The sequence below is a fragment of the Mus pahari genome, chromosome X (assembly GCF_900095145.1).
Source record: "Mus pahari chromosome X, PAHARI_EIJ_v1.1, whole genome shotgun sequence".
NCBI classification, from domain to species: domain Eukaryota; kingdom Metazoa; phylum Chordata; class Mammalia; order Rodentia; family Muridae; genus Mus; species Mus pahari.
The window spans coordinates 12,603,978-12,617,932 of record NC_034613.1 but is presented as its reverse complement, the minus strand read 5'-3'; positions in this window follow the sequence as shown (position 1 = coordinate 12,617,932).

Sequence of the window (13,955 nt, the reverse complement as noted above, 5' to 3'; positions counted from 1 at the left end):
GTAACCCAACTGTAGAGGGTAAGAGAGGCATGTTGACTCACCACAAAGGAACTTTAGGAACTCAAGCAGTGCAAAGTCTAATAGAGGATATAAACTCTGTCATATAAACAACCAGATCTTTTCAAAGCCAATGGTACAAAGTTTGCATAAAATATAAAAACATACACAATCATTAACATTTGTTGTATTTGGGTGGACTTTGAGTACAATGCCCATGTATTGCTTTCATGATAGATAAATTGATTTCTCTGACATACAGTATTAAAACATCATGATAAGACATCAAATGCAGACTAGCACTTTCAATTTCAAATTTGCTTATCTTTTTACTTGACCATACCTATCACATTTAATGTGGATTCTAAAAGAGCCTCTGACTTAATTTGGGCATTAAGATTGTTCCTCCTTTCACTTCCTGCCCTTTTTGCACAACCAGGAAGAAAGGTACAGTGCTTAAGAATTATAAATGACCGGAAAGTTAAGCTCCAGGTCTTGGACAATAAAAGCTGTGCATTACTCCCTTTTTTTCAGGTAGTTTTGTATTAGAGCCTTGCTGCTAATTAATATTCATAGAATAGCAAAACTTTGATCACTGCAGAGTGCAGAATAAGAAGCTGAGTTCCAGGGATGAATCTGTGGCCACAATGAATGGAATTGAGCAGGAACTAGAAAAATTCAGATCCTCTGTCCCTCATGGATCATGTTCTTCATGAAGACACAACTCAATAAAACTAATTTTAGAGAAAGAATTTCTAAAATTCATTGCTTTGAGCACACCCTTTTAAAAATATTTGTTTATTTTATGTATGTGTGTACACTGTCACTCTCTTCAGACACACCAGAAAAGGGCATCAGATCCCATTACAGATGGTTGTGAACCACCATGTGGTTGCTGGGAATTGAGCTCAGGACCTCTGGGAGAGCAGCCAGTGCTCTTAACTGCTGAGCCATCTCTCCAGCCCAAGCTCATTGCTTTGAAACATATACTCTTGAGAAACTCAAACCTGAAACAAAACCTAGATCAACCTGTAAGTAGTTTTTAGAAATTCTCCAATAAAACTAAAGGCACTTGGTTGACTCTCATCTCACTGTCAGTCTAATCCCAAATCAAATTAAATTAAAATTAAATTGAAATCGTACAAATTGTAGCTGGGTATGGCAATATATTCTCAGCATTTGAGAGTTAGAAGCAGGAGGGAGTTCAAGACTAGCCTGGGCTACTTGAGACACTGTCTCTTCCTTTCCATAGAGCCCCCCCCCAACCCAAGAACAACCAGGATTAAAAAGCTAATACACAAAGATTAGTGATCTGTTTTGCTCTCTTGCTCTTTTTTCTTCTTCAGAGGTGCTATGGATTAAACTAAAGCCTTGCACATGTTATACATGCTAGACAGGTGCTCTATCACCAACATAAATCTCGAATACCTCCCTGTGCCTTTAGAAAGTACTTTAAATTTTGAGACAGGGTCTGGCTAAGTTGTCTATTAACCCAGACAGGCATTAAACTGAGTCCCCTGCTTTTGCCTCCCAAGTAGCTGGGATTAAAAGTCACCAGGCCTATGTCTCTCTGTCTTTATCTATCTCTCTGTCTGACTCTGTCTCTGTCTCTGTCTCTGCCTTCTCCATGTCTCTCTTTAGTTCCTTCCACCATGAATTCCCATGACTGTTTTTTGCAAGCCAGCGCTGTACTTACTAATCAGCCTATACATTGCTGCCAACTGCCATTCTATCTTGAGTCCTGACTCTTCTGTCCCAGTGTGCAGAATGCACAATGAGCTCCTTATATATTAACTCAGACTCTGAAGGGAGATAATCAGACAATTTTTTTACCAGTTAATTGTCTATAGACAGATGTGCACATATGTTCCAATTGCTGCAATGGCAGGAATGAGTTCCATACTGTAAAAGTAGGTGGTAAACAAGTCCTACAAAAGTATGTGCTAGACACAGGATTAAGTTCAATTACTTCTGCCTAGGTAGACACTTCCCACCTGTCTTAGTTAGGATTTTACTTTTGTGAACAGACACCATGACCAAAGCAACTCGTATAAGAACAACATTTTTGGGCGGCTGGATTACAGGTTCAGAGGTTTAGTTCATTATCATCAAGGTGGGAGCATGGCAGGCATAGTGCAGGTAGAGCTGAGAGTTCTAAATCTTCAACTGAAGGCTACTAGTGAAAGACTCACTTCCAGGCAGCTAGAATGAGGGTCTTAAAGCCCACACCCACAGTGACACACCTACTCCAAGAGGGCCACACCCTCTAATAGTGCCACTCCCTGGGCCAAGCATATACAAACCATCACATTCCACTCCCTGGCCCCCATAGCCTTATTCAAACATATGAGTCTATGGAGGCCATACCTAAACATAGCATAACGCAAAACACATTTAGCCCAACTTCCAAAGTCCCCATAGTCTATAGTAGTCTCAACAATGTTAAAAGTCCAAAGTTCAAAGTCTCTTCTGAGATTCATCTATCACTTAACATTCCCAAAGCAAGACAGGAAACCAGCTGAGCAAACTCTAAACTCTGTATCGCCATCTCTGACATCAAAGCAGTCTTCAGATCGCCAGCTCCTTTTTCATCTTTGTTGACTGGAACAATTTTTTTTTCTCCTGAGCTGGTTCCACTCCCTGTTAGCAGCTTTTCTCAGCAGATAGCCCAAGGCTCTGGCATCTTGAACATCTTGGGGTCTCTAAGGCAACTTCAATGTTACAACTTCTTGTTTCAATGTCTGGGATCCACATATGATATTCTGGGCTCCTCCAAAGGGCTGGTGTCACTTCTTCAGCTCTGCCCTCTGTAGCACTAAGCTCAGGTTGGTCCACTCCACTGCTGATGCTGTTTTTGGTGATCATCCCATGGTACTAGCATCTCCAATACACTGGGGTCTTCCTCTGCATATAGGCTTCACCAATAACCTCTCATAGGCTCTCTTCATGGTGCCAAGCCTCATCCTTTGCATGACCCCTTCATCCTGGGATGTCAACTGAGGCTTCACCTTCACCAATAGCCTTCCATGGCTTCTCACAGTGCCAAGTTTCAGCTGTTCTTCATGATGCCTTCGTGCCTTCAAAACCAGTATCAAATGAGTAACTCTTACACATTACCAAGTACAGCTGCTGCAGGAGGTATAACTTTGGCTATCTTTGGAACACAGCTTCTTTGGACTCTCAGAAAACACTTCCCAAAAGATTTCACCTCAGTGATGTTGGTCTCTCTCTCTCTCTTTTTTTTTTTGATTTATTTATTTATTTATTATATGTAAGTACACGGCAGCTGTCTTCAGACACTCTAGAAGAGGGAGTCAGATCTTGTTAAGGGTGGTTGTGAGGCACCATGTGGTTGCTGGGATTTGAACTCTGCACCTTTGGAAGAGCAGTCAGTGCTCTTACCCGCTGAGCCATCTCACCAGCCCGTTGGTCTCTTCTTAATCACCACTAATTTCTTAGCTCCAGCTAATCAGCATCACTTGTCCCAGTAGTCCCTTCTGTTCTGGACTCTAAAGTTTGTACTACCATGCCTGGACCTAAAATTTTAGCTAGGTGATATCCTGCCCCAAAGTCACTACTCCCTTAATTCACTTTAATATCCTTGAACACAGGATTCAGCTCCTGGTGCTCCTTTAATGTCATATATTTTAATATTTTTTCCTTCTTAACCTTGCTATGTTTGTTTAAAATGCTCTTCATGAGACTTAATCAGATGATAAAGTCTATGATGGGTGTTTCTGAGACTTCCTTTGTCAATGCAATTAATCTGAGCGTCTTCACCTTAGCCTCAGGCAGACTCCTCAGACAAGGGCAAAAAGCAGCCACATTCTTCACTAAAACACCACAAAAACAGTCTTTATGCCACATTCTGAAATTCTTCTCCACTGAAACCTCTTAGGACAGGCCTGGACAATTCAAATTACACTCAGTAACAAAGTCTTTCATATCCCTACTAGGATGACCCATTAAGCCCCATTTAAAGCTTTCCACTGCTTTCCAAACCCAAAGTCCCCAAATCCATATTCTTCCAAACAAAAGCATGATCAGGCCTATCACAGCAATACCCCAGTCACTGGTACCAACTTCTGTCTTAGTGTTTTACTGCTGTGAACAGACACCATGACCAAAGCAACCCTTATAAGGACAACAATTAGTTGGGGGAGGGTAGCTTACAGGTTCGGAGGTTGAGTCTATTATCATGAAAGCAGGAAGCATAGCAGCACTCAAGCAGGCATAGTGCAAGAGGAACTGAGAGTTCTACATCTTCATCTGAAGGCTGCTAGTGGAAGACTCACTTCCAGGCAGCTAGGATAAGGGTCTTAAAGCCCACACCCACAGTGACACACCTACTCCAACAGGGCCACACCTCCTAATAGTGCCAAGTATATACAAACCATCACACCACCATTTACACTCCTTTTTTTTTATTCCTTCCCAATACCACCTCCTCAACCCCCTCCTGTTATTTTTTTCTGTGGAAAGTTTCCTTTCGTGTTTAGTTTTATACACATTGTTTTAGAATGTTGGGTTGTGGCTTTATGTCTGACCAAAAGTTGGAGAGATAGTTCTGGTTCTTCTTTGTCTTGACCATAGACACATAGTTACTTCTCAGAAGACATCCTTGAAGCCACATATTTTTACAGCATAAATAAATCAATACCACTAGCAATGTTAGCTAGAAAATTCCCCATGTTAACCAGACATGCCCTTGTTCTCTCTGCACTCACCTGAGGGGATACACTTGATATCAAGTGAAAGAGGACAAAGGAGAAGCAGCATTTCAGTTATCTATTGGTGTACAGTGAAGCATCTGAAACATAATGGCTTTAAATGCTAAATTTACTCATGAATCTGCATTTAGGCAGGAATTGACAGCAGCAACTCAACTTTGATCCACAGTACATCTATAGCTTAAGCTTGGCTAGCTCTAATAGAAGGCTGGTCAGGAATTCCTCTATATGAAATCTCAGGAATTCTCTTCACCATGTCTTCAGCATACAGTTAATTGGACTCCATATGTGGTACTTAGGCTCCAACAGTGAGTGTTCGAAAGACCAAAACAAATGCCATAAGGCCATGAATAACATTACCTCAGAAGCCACAGGTCACTTCCACATCATTCTATTGGCCATCTAAAGCCCACTGTGACTCACAGACTAAACAAGAGCAGTAAGTACTGTAAAGTGTAGATCTTTTAGGTGTCACCTCAGAGTTAATACAAAATATTGAAGAAGTGGATTAGAGCATTTCAGAACAAAACTTGCACATGCAGGTGATTTTTGGAGCCAATATTTTTCATACTTTCATACTTTTTGGATCCTCTTTTACTTCCAATTATTTTTAAAAACATTTCTCTTCTCTTGGTTGTGCTGGTGTAAGATTAGTTATTTCCTCTGTTTTCATGGATGTAGTTAATCTTCTTAGTTTGAAGTCTTTTTTCTAGAACCTATAGGGCTTGCCCGGCAGTTGTGGCGCATGCCTTTAATCCCAGCACTTGGGAGGCAGAGGCAGGCAGATTTCTGAGTTTGAGGACAGCCTGGTCTACAGAGTGAGTTCCAAGACAGCCAGGGCTACACAGAGAAGCCCTGTCAAGAAAAAACAAAAAACAAACAAACAAAACCAAAACAAAACAAAAAAAGTGATTGAAAGTTTTACAGGGTATAAGACATTTGCAGTCTCTTAGCATCTGGAATGTCCAGGTCCTTCTGGATTCTATAGTCTCCATTGAGAAGTCAAGTGTAATTCTAACAGGTCTGCTTTCACATTCTATTTGGTCTTATTCCTTGTAGCTTTTAATATTCTTTCTTTGTTCTGAATGTTTAGTGTTTTGATTATTATGTGAAGAAGGGACTTTCTTTTCTAGTCCAATCTATCTGGTGTTTTGTATGCTTCTTATATCATTATAGGCATCTTCTTCCAAAGGAAGAAATTTTTCTTCCATTATTTTGTTGAAAATATTTTCTGGGCCTTTGTGCTGGGACTCTTTTTCAATTCCTGTTCATCTTAGGTTTGGTCTTTTCATAGTGTCCCAGATTTCCTGGATGTCAGGAAATTGGGTCAGAAGTTTTTTTTAGATTTAATAGTTTCTTCTAGTGTGTCTTTAATGCCCAAGATTCTGTCTTTCATCTCTTGTATTCTGTTGGTGAATCTTGCCTGAGTACTTCCGGTTTGAATTCCTAGACTTTCATTCCCAGAATTTCCCCTTAGTTTGTGTTTTTTTATTTCTATTTCAAGTCTTGAACAGTTTTATTCATTTCCTTCAATTGTTTGTGTTTTTCTGACTCGCTTTATGGTATTTATTCATTTCCTCTAACTGTTTGAGAGGTTTTTTGAGTTTCTTTAAGGAATTTATTCATTTCCTTTTTAAGAACCTCTAGCATTGTCATTCAGTTAATTTTTAAAGTCTTTTTCTTGTGCTTCAGCTATGTTGGAATATTTAGGGCCTGCTGTGGTAAGATATCTGGCTCCAGCGGAGACATACTGCCCTGGTTGTTGTTGAGTGTGTTCTTACACTAGTGTCTATTCTTCTGGGTTGGGGATGATTGTAGTTCGAGGTGCTGATTTCTGTGTTTGTTTTCATTGGATGGTTGTTTTGTTCCTTGGTTTTTTGTTTCCTCTCTAGATTTTCAGAGTTTGATAGCAGTGTGCTGTCTGTTTTACTGCCCTGCTGGGCTGGTGCAGCCAGAGGGAGTGCCTGCTGGGAAGGAGATTAGGGCAGAAGCCTGGAGAGGTGGGGGGGGGAGGGGATGGTGTGGGGGGGGAGGGGATGGTGGGGGGGCTGCAGCTGGTGCTCTGTTTGCAGTGCCTGAGGGATTGGGTCTGCTTGGGGAACAGAGAAGAGAGAAGGTCTGCCTGCAGGATACCCGATCTGGCAGATGTAGCCTGTGGTTGAGGTGGGAACTCAAAAATATCCTTAGTATTTTAAGTTTCCTCTTCCCATGTATACTAAAATAATTTTTCACCTGACACCTAGAAGATCCCAATTCATATGATTGCTACCCATCAACATTTATGTAATTTGAAAACAGTTTAAAGGGGCTGGAGAGATGGCTCAGTGGTTAAAAGCGCTGACTGCTCTTCCAGAGGTCCTGAGTTTAATTCCCAGCAACCACATGGTGGCTCAACCATCTGTAATGGGATCCGATGCCCTCTTCTGGTGTGATCTGAAGACAGCTACAGTGCACTCATATACACAAGATAAATAACTCTTTTAAAAAAAGAAAACTATTTTAAAATAGTGTGTGTTGGGGAGAATGCTTGGACAAAATAACTGATGCCACAATACAAAAGTTTAGTTAAGGATATATATTATAATAGTCAGATGTGGCACATACCCATAATCCTAACACTCAGAAAACTGAGGCAGGAGAATCACAAGGTATAGTTCAGCCTGGACTACACAGAAAGTTCAGAATCTCTAAAAAAAAATGATCTGTGATAATAATTCCAAACACTTACCAAAGAATAATATTAGCATCATGTAGCTAGCCAATACCTAAGCAGACCCAGGCACCCGGTGCTTAGAAAGTAATATTTGTTTACTCCCCTTCCCTTTCCTTTGGTTTCTAACAAGGCAAATAAACAGCATTGCTTAGCCTAGACACAAATCTTCCTCCAGAGTTTTTCTGCTGGGTTTGGTACAATTTTCACTTCTCCTTCTCCCCATCACAACACCCAGCTGCACAGCAGATTCTTAGACAAGGGTGCATGTGTGTGTCAAGGAGGGAAGTATCTCAATGATTTCTATTAGGCATTCCTTGATCCTTGTGTACAGAGAATGGCATCTAATCAAAAATAACTCACTCAAAGACTGGAAGAAATTCAAGATTTATAGATTCTGAAGTTTCCATAATATATATCACATCTTTTAAAGAAAAATAGTACAAAATGATTAACACAAAATAGCCAGGACCTTTCTTAGAGTATATTCAAGATTCATGCAAGCAAAAGGTTCTAAAGTTTACATTTCATTAGATGAACTATCAAACTATCTTCCTAGCTAAGCACGGTGGTTCACACCTTTAAGTGCAGCCAGCACTTGGGAGGAAGGAACAGGTAGAGTCTGAGTCTGTGAGGCTGAGGCTAGCCCAATCTATAAAGCAAGTTCCAGGTTATGTAGTTAGGGCTAGAAAGATGACTCAGCCATTAAGAGCACTTACTTTTCTTGTAGAGGACCTGGATTCTGTTTCCAGCACCTACATGGCAGCTCACAACCATCCTTAACTCCAGTTTCAGGGGATCAGAAGTCTTCTTTTTGCCTAGGCACTAGGCAAGCACACAATACATATACATACATGGAGGCAAAACACTCATACATATAAAATACAAATAAAGTAAATCTGTAAAATGGCCTGTCTAAAAGTACTATAGATATTATTTCTTGAGGAGTCAGTATCTAAATTTACACATGCTATGTAATTTTCGTTGGTTTCAGGACCTCTGAAACCCATGACATCACATAGGCAGGACCCACAGATCTGTTGCCAAGGCAACAGCCACCATATTCCCAGAATCCACTTGGCTCACCTCCCACCTTTACAGAGAAGCAAATAGGTATAGGCTTATAAAGCCAGTCAAAGATTAGTTAATAGAGTCAGATATGTCCAAACCAAATCCCAACTCATACATTATAGACTTGTTAGGAATCTGCAAAGAAAAGTGTACAAACATTCTGATGAACAGAGGCACACATATAATCAAATACTTTTGCATTGCCCACTAAGAAAGGGAACTTAGCACCATGAAATCTATGTGCAGGTCCACCGCCTGGTTTAACATCTCACATCTGTAATCCCAGCACTTATATGGTGGAATGGGAACTGGAAACAGGAAAATTTCCTGAGCGTTTGGAGATTAGACATCTTAGAGTGCAGCAGCAGAAACAACAATACCTTGCATTAACAAAGTAGAAAATGAGAACTGACTCTTGAAAGTTGTACTCTTGCCGGGCGGTGGTGGCGCATGCCTTTATTCCCAGCACTTGGGAGGCAGAGGCAGGCAGATTTCTGAGTTCGAGGACAGCCTGGTCTATAGAGTGAGTTCCAGGACAGCCAGGGCTACACAGAAAAACCCTGTCTCGAAAAACAAAACAAAACAAAACAAAACAAAAAAAAGAAAGTTGTTGTAGTGGCTATTCCTGGTTGTCAACTTGACTATATTTGAAATGAACTACAATCCAGAATTGGAAGGCTCACCAGTGAACCTAATCTGGAGGCTGGGAGATAGTAGTTTCTGATCTGGATCTTGGTATGGAGATCTTGAGACACAGTGGTGATTGAATCCAGAAGATTAAGACAGGGAGATCTCTGAGTCCAAGGTCATCTGGGATTAAAGGTGTGGTGGCACACACCTTTAATCTGGGCTACACCTTCTGCTGGGGACCATATAAGGACATTGGAAGAAGGGAGTTGGGCTCTCGCTCTTTTGCCTTCTTGCCGTGTGGGACTCAGCACCTGCTAGACCCTTGAACTTCCATTCACAGCTACTACTGAACCATTGTTGGGATTTGGACTGCAGACTGTAAGTCATCAATAAATTCCTTTACTATATAGAGCATATCCGTAAGTTCTGTGACTCTAGAGAACCCTGACTAATACAGTTGTACTCTTATCTCCAAATGTGTACACACATACACACCACCACTACCACACCACACACTGACTAAACAAATAGAAAGCAAAAATCAAGGAATGGAGATGTAGCTCAGTGGCATATCAATTGCCTAGCATTCCCAAGACTTTGGATTCCATCTCTAGGAAGGGGTAATGGGTACCCAGGCATACAATCATATTGTTCAACTCCATATTTTATATGACTTCTTTAAAAAGGATTTACTTTATGTTTATTTGTGTGTGTATATGTGTGCAGGTACCCTCAGTGGCCAAAAAAGGATGTCTGAGCCTCTGATGCTAGAGTTACAGGTGGTGTGAGCCACCTGACATGGGAGGTGGGAACCAAACTCTGGTCTTCTGCAAGAGGAGTGAGTGAGTCCTATAGCTGAGCCATCTCTCCAGCCCTGAATCATCAGCATATTCCAGAATAATGTAATTGATGCTATTGTCAGTGATCCAGAGCTAAATCACAGTATTTGAGGTTTGCCATTAGGATGTCCCTCAAGAGCCTGAAGGATCTTATTTGGCTTTGGTTTCATCTTCTGTGCTGGAGATGGATCCCAGGGTCCTCTGCTAATGGAGCCCACTGAGCTCCATCTTCCGTCAATAATCTAGAGTTTAAGGCCAAATTTTATTTCATGTATATGGTTGTTTTTTTGTTTGTTTGTTTGTTTGTTTTTTACCAGCATATATGTCAGGGCATCACATGTGTGTTTGATGCTGGCAGAAGACATGGTATTTCCCTGGAACTGAAGCTGCTATGTGGGTGCTGGAAATCGAATCTAGGTCATATTGAATATTTTATCTTGGTGGCTTAAAAATACATGTGATGGGCTGGAGAGATGACTCAGCTGGTAAGAGCACTGATTCCTCTTCCAGAAGTCCTAAGTTCAGTTCCCAGCAACCACATGGGACCGATGCCCTCTTCTGGTTTGTCTGAAGACAGTTACAGTGTACTCATATAAATAAAATTAGATAAAATAAAATAAATATATGAAAGTTGGGCTGGTGAGACTGTTTAGAAAGCAAAAGCTCTTGCCACGAAACTTGAATTTGACCCCTGGACTACATGGTGTAAGGACAGAACTGACTGAACACATCTGATATCCACATATACATCAGAATACAAGCATACCTGTCAACACATAAACCCCCCCACACTGAATAAATGTACAAAAGTGAATGACAAGTGGTGATAAGCACAAAGATATATAATCCAAAAACGTAGTCAGGAACCCCCATCAATCAATCTCTCCATCCTCTGCATATGCATGCTGTTCTTCCCACCCAAAAGTAAAATCTATTTTCCTCTCCTATCTAAGACTGTTTTTGTGTCCCTCAAGCAAGAGTATAATGCAGCAATATTGACATACAAGTTCTTAACCAATAAAGAGACTGGCAATTTCTACTTCATTTAAAGAAGAAGAAGAAGAACCTGCCCAGCATTGCCACATTCAGCCTTCATTTAAATCCATCCTAGCAAACAGAGGTTGAACTTCCAGCCCATAAATTTTGAGAACATAAAGTTGTTGGTATTTTAAGGCAGTAGGTTTTGTGGTGGTTTGTTTGTTATATTTTGTTATACAAAATAGATAACTGAGGGAAATGATCAGGGGGAAACTGGAGAACAAAAAAAGAGAGGCAAGTTTATTATTTTAGAGAAAATGAGCACAAACCCAAGGGAAGTGAGGGGCTAAAGCATATGGCTATTGGGAGCAAGTGGATTCTAGGCAGAGGAAACAAACTAGTATGTGACACTGAAAGCTAGGAAATTCTTGGTGTGATCATATGAATGAGATGTCTTGCATAAATCTTGGGTATTTGACTTCTTAGTTCCCATATGTGTCTGTTTGGAGGATTAGAAGGTATGGGCTAGCTATGGAGAAAGTATGACATTGGACGTGGGCTTTGAAGTTTCAAAAGACTCTTACCACTTAGAGTTAGCTCATCCACTTAGAGTTAGCTCATCTGGCTTCATTTTTGTGGCTCAAGATGTGAGCTCTCGGGGCTGGTGAGATGGCTCAGTGGGTAAGAGCACTCACTGACTGCTCTTTCGAAGGTCGTGAGTTCAAATCCCAGCAACCACATGATGTCTCACAACCATCTGTAATGAAATCTGATGCCCTCTTCTGGGATGTCTGAAGACAGCTACAGTGTACTTACATATAATAAATAAATCTTAAAAAAAAAAATGTGAGCTCTCAGCTGTTGCTCTAGCATCTGTCACCTACTACCTCTGCTCTGCCCTCATGTTATCCCTGTAGAACCTGTAAACCAAATGAACTATTTTGTGTTACCTTTCTCGTGGTGTTTTATCATAGCAGTATTAAAGTAACTGACAGTTTTGGCATGCTCTAAGAACAGAACAAAAGCCAGTGTTCCCAGTGCACAACAGGAAAGAGGATGATTGATAATCTGGGAGGTGGATTGGTAGTATCAGTGTAGGCAGGGGCATAAACAGGATTGTGAGTTAGACTCAGGAAGTTTCTGGGCAGGGGAAAGGTATAATATGTGGTTGATGTGTTGAAAGGCTCACTTGGGAATGGAGAACAGAGGGAAGACAGGAAGGAAAGCAGGGCCAACAATTAGATTACTACAGCAGTGATCTAGGTCACAGTTAATTCTGGGTTGTACCAGGAAGTCAAGAGGAAAAATGTTGAGAAGTTGATTTTTTGTTAAAGGCAGAGTTCATGGGATATACTGATGAGTTCAAATTGGAAAGGCATAAAAGAATAAAGAACAAGTTGAGTACCTTGTGAGATGAGATTTCTATTTGTAGAAACAGGAGAGTATGAGGGAGGAAACATTGAACGTACTTCTGGAAGTGTTTAGTTTGGTGTATGCTTTAGGTAACTAAAGATATTGATTATCTGGGACTAGGGTTTATGGTTGATATTTACTTAAAAGCTACTTATGACAGTTATTAAAGTCACAGTATTTGAAGAGATTGACTGGAGTGTAATACCTCTATATCTTCTCTATATCTAGAAAAGAAAAAAATCTATATAAAGAAGGAGCTATGGAGGAGGATGAGTTAGCAACAAAATCTGGCAATAGACTTCGAGTTTTAGATGGGATGGAGCTAACCCATTCCATGCTACTCCTGTTGTTAATTAAAAATAAATAATCTGGACAAAGTTGGTAAAAGAGTTGAATAGTCATCAGGAGACTCAGAGATGTGCTGAAGAGAACTTTGGGACTTTAGAAGTACTCTGGTAACCAGACATTTTGGCCCATATACAACATTCTAGCACTTGGAAAGCTGAGGCAGGAGGATCAATCACCATTAATTCAAGTCTAGTCTGTGCTACATTTGAGTTTTACCGTAGTCTGGCCTATAGTCTGGCGTGAGACTCTGTCTCAAACAAAACTCAACAATAAAAGAGCAACACCATAGTAGTCAGTCCTGTAGGGGTTTTGCTGTTGCTGTTGTTGTTGTTTATCTCCTTAATATCATGGCCTAGGCAGTAGAGAGGCCCCAAATATAGAAGTATCAATAGGCACACCAAAAAAATAGCGTCTTCATAAAAGCCCACTCATTCCCCATTGCTAAAAGACCAAGTAAAGGCAACTCAACAGAATAGAAACAGTTTGATTCTACTTGTCCTGTTGCAAGTGTGCAGCATTAAGATAGACTTACCCTCAACCCGTCAACTAGGAAGTGGCAGAAGATCACCAAGAGAAGAGAACTAAAGACAGTAATTACAAAAAAATCAACCTATGAAATTCTGTGTTGACTTCTTAGCAGCTCGAGTATGAAACTAACCAGAAACAACAGAGAAATACTTGGGAATTGAGTACCACCCAGATTTCACAATAATTTCTTGGTACCAAATATCTGAGCAGATTCAAACAGTGCTGCAGAGATTAAAAAGTAAATGTGCATTTGGACTGCAGCCCAGAAATGTGGGGTAAGATTATATTTCCTTAACCTAAACAGTTTGTCTTCTAGCTTAGAGGACTCAAATAGGAACCAGAATCTCATAAAGTAATATCTAAATTGTCTAGGATGTAATAAAAATTGCTAACTCTACCATGAAATATGAAAATTTCAACTTGTGCAAGTGAGCAAGATCGACAGTCTCGAACACCGCAATAACACAGCCTTGGAGCCATCTCATGATGATTTAAAAATACTTGCCATATAAGTGCTCCAACAAACAGTCATGAACACTATTTAAATTGCTGAAAAAATAGAAAGTTACATCAAAGAAAAAAAGATACAGCTATGGCTGCTCTTCCAGAGGTTCGTTCTTTTCTTTCTTTCTTTCTTTCTTTCTTTCTTTCTTTCTTTCTTTCTTTCTTTCTTTCTTTCTTTCTTTCTCTCTCTCTCTCTCTCTCTCTCTC